This window comes from Artibeus jamaicensis, unplaced genomic scaffold (genome assembly GCF_021234435.1).
Source record: "Artibeus jamaicensis isolate MK-2021 breed Jamaican fruit bat unplaced genomic scaffold, CSHL_Jam_final contig_935, whole genome shotgun sequence".
NCBI classification, from domain to species: domain Eukaryota; kingdom Metazoa; phylum Chordata; class Mammalia; order Chiroptera; family Phyllostomidae; genus Artibeus; species Artibeus jamaicensis.
Genome location: NW_026522016.1, coordinates 3,332,184 through 3,341,491, shown reverse-complemented (window position 1 = coordinate 3,341,491; position 9,308 = coordinate 3,332,184). Strand labels below are relative to the sequence as shown.

Below are 9,308 nucleotides of genomic sequence, written 5' to 3'. Positions count from 1 at the left end.
TCATGAATTGCTTCGAGAATGCTGATATCAATCTCATTCACAGTCTTTTTGGTGTTATGCTATTCCTTTCAATATACTTGATTTTTGGAATTTATTCTATATTCGCTCCTATTAAATCGTATGATTATGTTTTTATTTTTTATCTTTCCTATATTATCTTATATATTTACATTTTGTTTTCTCTATCCTTTGTGTTAATTAGTAAACCCCTCAAATCTTAAGGTTTTTGAAATTTTTAAATCTGGGAAAACTTGGCCATTAGTGCTTCAAATATTTTCTCCTTTATAAAAATTTTTCCATTTGGACTGCTAGTGTAGGGCTACTGATACATATTTTTAACTTTCATAGCTCTCCACCCTGTGCTTTTATTTTTTTAAATCCCTTTTTGATGAAATTTGAGATAGATTTTTGAGCAAATCTTCCAAATCATTATTTTGTTCATTATTTAGTTGTACTCAATTTGTTAAACTCTTATGTTGAGTGATTTAACTTTTTAAAATGTATTTTTAATTATGGTTTATTCATAATATATTAATTTTAGGTGTATAGCATAGTTGTTCTGATTCAACAAGTATATACAAAGTGATTGAGTAATTTATTTCAACAACCACATTTTCACTCTTAGAATCATTGTGCCACTTAAGGATTTGTATTCAGTAGTATATGATAGGAACCTCATGATAGTGGTTAATCAAAAGACAATTTTGTCACATACAGTAGGTCCAGAGATAGGTTGTCCAGGGATTGAATGGTGGGTTTGTGTTGCTGGCCATGACTCAGGCTCCTTCTCTTTTTTTCTACTCAGCTCTTACTGTCACATGATTTTTAGCTTCATGTTTAATCTCAGTATCTTCTCCAGCACTTCATCGCTATTCCAGACAGAAACAGGAGATGGCAAAAAAAGCAAAAAAATCACTGTTTTTAAACAGCTTTTAGTAGATGGTTCATTCGATAATTTCTGCTTTTCATGTAAGACTCTGAGTGTAGTGGAGGCAAAGAAGCAGGCAGAGAGAGGTTGGGAAAGAGAGATGAAAGAGTAATCATGGAAGAAATGAACAGAAAGGGTGCATGACCTGGGAATTGTCCCGGGGAGATTCATAAAGTAGAGCCTGTGGCACAGAATGACTCCAGCTCCCTGTCTTCTGAGAGCATCAATGGCATCGGCGAGATAAAAGAGGAAGATGCAAGAGATAAGTTCCACCACCACATGATTGAGGGTACATAAAGGAAGAAAAGGAAAAGCATGAAAAAGAGGTAGGGAAAGAACCCAGCCAACCATTCCAGGTAATAGATAAGAAGAACCAATGCCAGAAGCCAGACCAGGTACACGAGCAGGTGCCAGTGTAGGCACAGTAGAAACAGTGACCCAGGAAAATGCATTTTTCCTCAGAGATATCAGCAGAGAAGACTGCACAAGAAGGTACTGTTTAGTAAGATGTGAGCGAAGACACAGAGGAAGAGCAACAAAGTTAACAAAGAGGTGTCACATGTTGACATTAATGCTTTGCCACAAATTGTTGTTCAAAGCCACCTGTGGTAAAGACAGAGATGGTGACAATTTCTGTCTCACAAAGGACAGAAATTTCCACTCAGGAAGTCCTTACTGTTGAAACTAAAGCCAAAACCATCCTGTATAAACTTCCACAGATTGATTGCAAGACAGCTGGTGGCTCAGGAATATTACTGACTGCACAACCTATCACATCTGATTCTGTGTCGACAATAAAAATAACACACACCACGTAGACTATAAAAGGTGGAATATCTAAAACAAGAATTGAGAAACACATTGTGATCACAAGGCATGCAGATGCTGATCGTGACTAGGAGCTGGCTCAGACCATCAGAGAGGCCAGAGAGCAGCACACCCAGCATGCTGGTCATGAGAATGGTTGGGAAAGGGGATGAGTAAATTTAATACATCATTTTATTTAAGAAACATTTTAATTGTGTTTTTCCATTGCCAGCTAGCCCCCTAATACAACCCCCAGCCCCGGCAATCACCACACTGTTGCAGGTCCATGAGTTCTCTCTCCTTTTTGCTCAATCTCTCTCCCTTTAACTCCTCTCCCTGCCATAGCTCTCATCCTGCTCACTATGCTTTTGTCTCTATTGTGCTTGTTAGCTCCTTTTGTTTATTAGTTTCCACATATGAGTGAGATCATGTGGTATTTACCTTTTTTTGACTGGCTTATTTCACTTAGCATAATGTTCTCTGGGTCCATCCATGCTGCTGCAAAGAGCAAATTTTTCTTTTTAATGGCTGAGTAGTGTTCCATTGTATAAATGTCCCATATTTATTTTATGCACTCAACTATTTCTTTCTTCCTTTTTCTTTTTAAAGGATATATTTTATTGATTATGCTTTCACAGTTGCCCCAGTTTTTCTCCCTTTGCCTCCCTCTACCTTGTACCCTGTTCCCTCTGGCAATCCCCCCCACCCCAAGTTTATGTTCATGGGTCATGTATATAAGTTTTTTGGCTACTCCATTTTCTATACTGTTCTTAACATCCCCCTGACTGTTCTGTGTGTACCAATATGTACTACTTACCCCTGTACCTTTTCACCTATTCTCCCCATTCCTCCCAACTGATAACTCTCCAAATGATTTCCATTTCTATGATTCTGCTTGTTTGCTTAGTTTGTTTTTTAGATTCAATTGTTGATAGTTGTAAATTTATATTTTTAATGCTCATAGTTTTGATTATCCTCTTTTTCTTAAATAACACCCTTTAACATTTCATATAATAATGGCCTGGTGTTGATGAATTCCTTTAGCTTTACCATTTGGGGGAAGCACTTTATTTACTCTTCAATTATAAATTATAGCTTTGTTGGATAGAATGATCTTGCTTTGCACCACTTTGTATACCTCTTGCCAGTTCCTTCTAGCCTGAAATTTACTTTTGAAAAATCAGCTGACAGTCTTGTGGGAATGCTTTTGTAGGTAACTATCTGCTTTCTCTTGCTGCTTCTAAGGTTCTCTCTTTATCTTTAACTTTTGGCATTTGAATTATGATGTCTTGGTGTGGTCTTCTTTGGATCCAACTTGTTTAGGAACTCTCTGTGCTTCCTAGACTTGCATGTCTATTTCTTAATCAAATTAGGGAAGTTTTCTTTCATTATTTTTCAAATATATTTCTAAATTTCACTTTCTTTTCTCCTATGAGCACCCCTATGATTCAAATTTGGCATATTTGAAGTTGCCCCAGAGGTGCCAAACTCTATCCTCATTTTTTAATTTTTTTTCTTCTTGCTGTATTCATTGAATGTTTTATTCTTCCTTATCTTCTAAATTATTGATTTGCTTTTCAGTAGGTTAATTGCCACGGCAGGTCAACCTGTGTGAATCAGGTTGATTAAGTCTCAAATATGGTGTTGATACCCTGTTTCTCTTTGTGGGGGAGAGTTCGAAAATGGGACAATAGCTGCTGCTTGGCCTGTGGAGTTTTGTCCAGGAGGAATCTGCCCACTGGCACTCACCCTGATGCCAGACACTTTAGTTTCTTTTCATATGGCACTGGTGCCCTTCCAACTGCTTCCCTGGTGGTAGAGTCCAAAAAGAGTGAGTTCGTGTAAGTACAAAGTCCATTGTGGGTACTTTAAGAGGAGATGCTTGAGAATCTCAGTTTCTTCTGCCACCCCAACCTCCAATTGTTTGTATAGCCAGAAGATATGGGGACTTATCTTCCTGGCACAGGAACCCTGGACTGAGTGGTCTGGTGTGGGGCATGAATCCATCACTCCCAAGATATTCCTCCCTATTTTTATCTATGTCACATGGGTGTGGGACTCTGTTCCATATCTCCTGTCCCTGTGTCTCCGCCCCTCATATGAATCTGGATAAATTTAACTTCTTTAATTCCTTGGTTGTCAGACTTCCATACAGCTCGATTTTCTGACTTTCTGGGTGATAGTTGTTTTATTATTTAGTTGTAATTTTTGCTGTGGTTGTACAAGGAAGCAAGCCATATTTACTTATGCTTCCATCTTCACTGAAAGTTACCCACTCCTCTATTTATGGACACTTGGGCTGCTTCCATATCTGGCAATCGAGAATAATGCTTCAATAAATATAGGGGTACCTATTTCTTTGGAATTAGTGTTTTGGGTTTATTCACATAAATTCCCAGCAATAGGATGGCTGGGTATAAAAGCAAATTCATTTTTAATTTTTTGAGGTAACTCCATATTGTTTTCCACATGGTTACACAATCTACATTCCCACAAACAGTACAAAAGAGTTCCCCTTTCTCCACATCCCCTCCAACAGTTGTTGTTTGTTGATTTATTGATGATATTTATTCTGACAGGTTTGAGGTGATATCTTCTTGTGGTTTTAATTTACATTTCTCTGTAGATTAGTTACATTATACATATTTTCATATGTCTATTGGCCATCTGTATGTCCTCTCTGGAGATGTGTCTATTCAAGTCCTTTGCCCATTTTTAATTGGGTTGTTTTGGTTTTTTTGGTGTTGAGTTTTGTAAGTTTTTATAAACTTTCAAGTCAGCATGGTATTGGCATAGAACAGACACACAGATCAATGAAACAGTATAGAGAGCCTAGAAATAAACTCACAATTTTATAGTCAATTAATATTCATCAGTGAAACAAGCATATGCTAGAGGCTAAAGATAGGTTATCCAATAAACGGTGTTGGGAAAATTGGACAGATACATGCAGAAAAATGAAACCAGACCACCTTCTTTTTTTTTTTAAAAGATTTTATTTATTTATATTTAGAGGGGAAGGGAAGGAGAGAGAGGGAGAGAAACATCAATGTTATGGTTGCCTTTTGTGCATCCCCTGCTGGGAATTGGCCTGCAGGGAACCCGGCTTGCAACCCAGGTATGTGCCCTGACTGGGAATCGAACCGCGATTCTCTGGCTCGCAGGCCCGCACTCAATCCACTGAGCTACAACAGCCAGGGCTCAGACCACCTTCTTATACCACACACAATAATAAAATCAAAATGTGTTAAAAACTTAAATATTAGACTCCAAACCATAAAAATTCTAGAAGAATACAAAGACAGTAAAATCTCAGACATTCCTTGTAACAATATTTTTACTGACATATCTCCTATGGCAGAGAAACAAAAGAAAACGAATGGTACTACATCAAACTAAGATGTTTTTGCACACAAAGAAAACCATCAAGAAAACAAAGATACAACCCACAGAATGGGAAAACGTATTTGCTGATACATCTAGTAAGGGATTAATATCCAAAAACTAACTTATTAAAGAACATTCAACTTTGTGAACCTGAAGAATTTTGACCATTTCAAGTCTTAATGCCATACCACTACTCCAGCGAATTTATACTATGACTGGTAAGAAAGATCAGAATTAAAATGCCAGCACCAAAATGTGCCCTAACAGCTCTGGTCTACACTGACCCCTTATATTTTAGTATATTATTCCACTTTGCTTTATAGCCACTACTAAATATTCTTGCATCTTTCTTTTCTTTTTTTAAATCAGTTTTTTTTGTGTGTGGCCTGTTAACTTTATGTAGAACCACCCACTTTTTATGACTCATTCTGATCCAATGATTGTGAACAAAGCCAGTCCCACTGGTGGGTGCTGTTCAATTGAACAGTTGCTATTGTGTGGAGAGGAAACTTTGTGACTAATTTATATAGTGGTTTTCCTTCTTTCAGAGTCTTTCCATTGAATTCTAATAGAATTACAGGAAGTATTCACAGAGTTTTCTGATAGCAGTAAATGTACTTTATGAGGAAATATTAATATGGATTAAAGCCTTTCTTACATCTTGAAAACTTTCTAATGTCTGAGAAATTCATTGGGGATATATTTGATATTGAAACCTTTTGACCTTCCAGTTCTATGACTTTTTACTCTTGATAGAAAGTCAGAGAATCTCCAGGAGAATTACAAGGCAGTTCTCTGAACACAAACAGTGTTTAGAGACCCTACTGCCTCACAGAACAGAAGATTCTCAGTCATATGCTTTTTGCCAGCATTCAGAACCAGGAGGGAGGAGAAAGAGAAAATGACTTCTCTACTTAAATATGCAGGTAGCCTAAAACCTTAGTGCTTTCTTTCTTAATATGTCCAGACCTCAATACTTTCTATTATTTGAACAGTTGTATAGCACACTTGTTTTGTATTACATGTCTTTGTCTACATGTAAAACTTACCTTTTGTAATTATGCAGGTCTATCTCTTTCAGACAGTTTGATGATTCATACAGGTTTGAGGACACTGGGGAAAGGAGTTGGTAGGAGCTGTGTTGGATTTTTGGTGGTTATAAGAAAGCGAGACCATTTAAAGCTGACAGCAGATACCTGATAGGGGCTTGTTAACTGTATTGAACATTGTTCCTTTGCTTATAACCCTGTGTATAGTTATGATGCCAGATCAGATTTATAGCAGCTTCAAGTGGTATTAAATAATATTTTGCTTTTTGTAATACTTTTATAAGATACAGTTGGTTTATTCTCTAAAATAATAATAAAAATTTCTGCTTTTGTTTTACAAGTATTACTCACTACTGTTTCATGTATAGTTTAAAGGGATGATGGGAAATATGGTTTGTTGGGTGAACACAGGGCATCTTGAAAAAAAAGGAAGCCTTATTTTTAAGTAAAAAATGAAAATGGAAAGTAATAGCTAAATGACAATATATTTACCAATATTTATGAAAATATGGTTCTGGAACTTGAGTTTTTGGTTCTAAATATTTTTTATTTTTATCCAGCTCAAAACTTTTTCTTTTTTTTATATTTAATCTTTATTGTATTTTTAATTACATTTAGTCCCCTTACACTCCCCTCTCCCCAGCAATCACCACACTATTTTGCATTTCCATGAATCCTTTTTCCTTAAAAGTTTTTAATATGTCCTTATATTTTTCTCTGCCTTCCAGCTATTAAATAATCCTCAAATTTTCTGAATTTATCCTCTATATCTTTTAATTAATCTTTCTTATCATATTTTTTCTCTCTTTATATTACATTTTTGAGAATCCTATAATTCAATCATGTATATTCATTCAGTCTTAAATTTTGTTCACTTAAATATTCTAGTAATAACATTAATAATTTTTTTTAGCTTTCAAAAACTTCTCTTGTTCTGTGATTATTTTTTGTTCATGGGAATATGATATTGTTTTACAAACATAATAGTTTATAGAACATTTCTGAAGATACTAATTCATTATTTTAAATTATTTTATGATTTGTATATTAATTTTTTTACCAGGGTTTATTTTCTTGCTATTAGATCAGTATTGTGCATGTTATTCATGCTAATGATATTTTAATGCTTGGTTATTCTTGGTTACTGCTTATGTTTATGTTATCTATAAATAAGGAAACACAGTTATTAGTTTTGAAAAATAAATGGCAATTGTTATAACGTTAACAGTCACTATTCCCCTGTATTATAGAAGAGAATATAATCAGTGTGCCAGATTCCACCTCCTTTGGAAGATACCCAGCTTACTTACACCTCACTTTTCTCTGGCTCATCTCATCTGTCTTATGTAATATACCTATCTGATTTAGGAAGTTTTTCCTGCATTTAACCTGAACCCAAAAGCTTCTTTAAAAAGTCCAACACTTTTTTATTATTTTAACTGATTAATGTATAGCAGCTTGATGAGGGTCATTCTGTTTCCAAAACCTGTTTTCTATGATCATGGGTTTTTTTTCTCTATCTAGCCTTTTGGCGGTTTGTTCTTTCATAGGTCAAGGGTTGGTGCATTTTTGTAAAAACTTGCACTTTATCTTTCATAGATTTCTCAGTGTCTCACTGACGCTGCTAACTGCTTCAGTTATCCAGTGCCTTTGTGGATGCGTTTTTCTTCTGGAAGTGTCTTTTGTTGTATAAGTAAGCTTTAGAAAAGACAGAACAATATATCTAGGTGTCTGGCCAGTCATCTGGTTTTTAGGTAACAAAAAAAATCACATGGTAGAGAAAAAGGTCCTGTTGTGCCGCAAGAGGAGTTTGGAAGATGGTGGTAATACACTATGATGAGAAAATCATCCTTGAAGTCAGGTCAGCAATCTGTCATGGTTTGCTTGGGATGCTCACCATTTTAACACTGAAATTCCCACATTCTGTGAATACCTTCAGTCCTAGGAAGACTTGAGAGGTTGGTCACCATACCAGAGGATGAATTTTTGAGAACCAATACACATGGGAAGGAAAGCTTAGCTCTTAATTGTCCATGGAGAATAAGGGACATGCTGGAAACAGTTTGGAGTCAGAATGAGGGTTGTTAAGTGCTGGATTCTTAGTAATTTATTTTATAGGCTAAAATGTTAGCATAGTAAACATTAACATTTGATATTATATTTCTGATGGGTCACAATTTTTTAAGAATGTCATCAAAGCATGTAATGTTATCAAGTCCCTTGTGAGATAACTGATCCCTGGTAGGTTACCAGGGAAGAGTGGTCTTTGAACTATGGTTGTGATTTTTATCCTGGGATGATTATATCTTAAAGGGGAGAAAAAAGGCTCTGTCTTAGTTGAGGCTGCTATAACAAAAACATCACAGACTAGAGTGGGTTAAAATTAAACATTTTTTTCCTCTCACAGTTATAGAGGCTAGGAAGTCCAAGATCAAGGCACTAGCAGATCTGGTGTCTTATGAGGACCTTCTTCTCAGTTTGGAGACAGCCATCCTTCTATTGTACTTTCACATGTAAAAGATGTGTGAAGAAGACATGAAAATAAAAGGAGAGGGACGGACAGAGTAGAAACAAGCACTTCTAATTATAAAGGCACTAGTTTCATTCATAAAGACCTTACCTCAGGACCTCATCTAAACCTAACTACCTCCCAAACACCTCACATTCTATAGCATCATATCGAGAGGTAGGATTTCAGCATGTGAATTTGAGAACAAACAAACATTCAGCCCAGAACATGGTATTAATAACAATATGAAAACAAATAAAAATGATGCTAACTGGAAAATCAAATCATTCACTGAGAACCATCTAATTCTTGAGTTCATAAAAGGCTTATCTTTCTTAGGGAGCAGGTTCATTCAGCAAACCAAATAACAAATTTAAAAAGTATTTGGTTCATACATATTAATTTTTATTAAAGTTTAAAAACCACAAAATAGCACACTTATTGGAGATATAATTACATTTTGTTTGGGGAAGATTAAAAATATACGTTTACATGCTTGGACCTGATAGTTTACTCTTCTCCACTAAATGCATACTATTAGCCATATCATGCAAATTTATCTTTTTAAATCATACTTATTCTGTAGTTATTACTCAACTCACGATATTCATTATAAAACTGTTGACCC

General features: G+C 35.6%; 1 pseudogene; it reads left to right on the top strand.

Annotated features, from left to right (window-relative positions):
• The first annotated feature begins 833 nt into the window (after nucleotides 1–833).
• On the top strand, nucleotides 834–1,908 carry LOC119047660 (band 4.1-like protein 2; annotated as a pseudogene).
• Nucleotides 1,909–9,308: the final 7,400 nt, after the last annotated feature.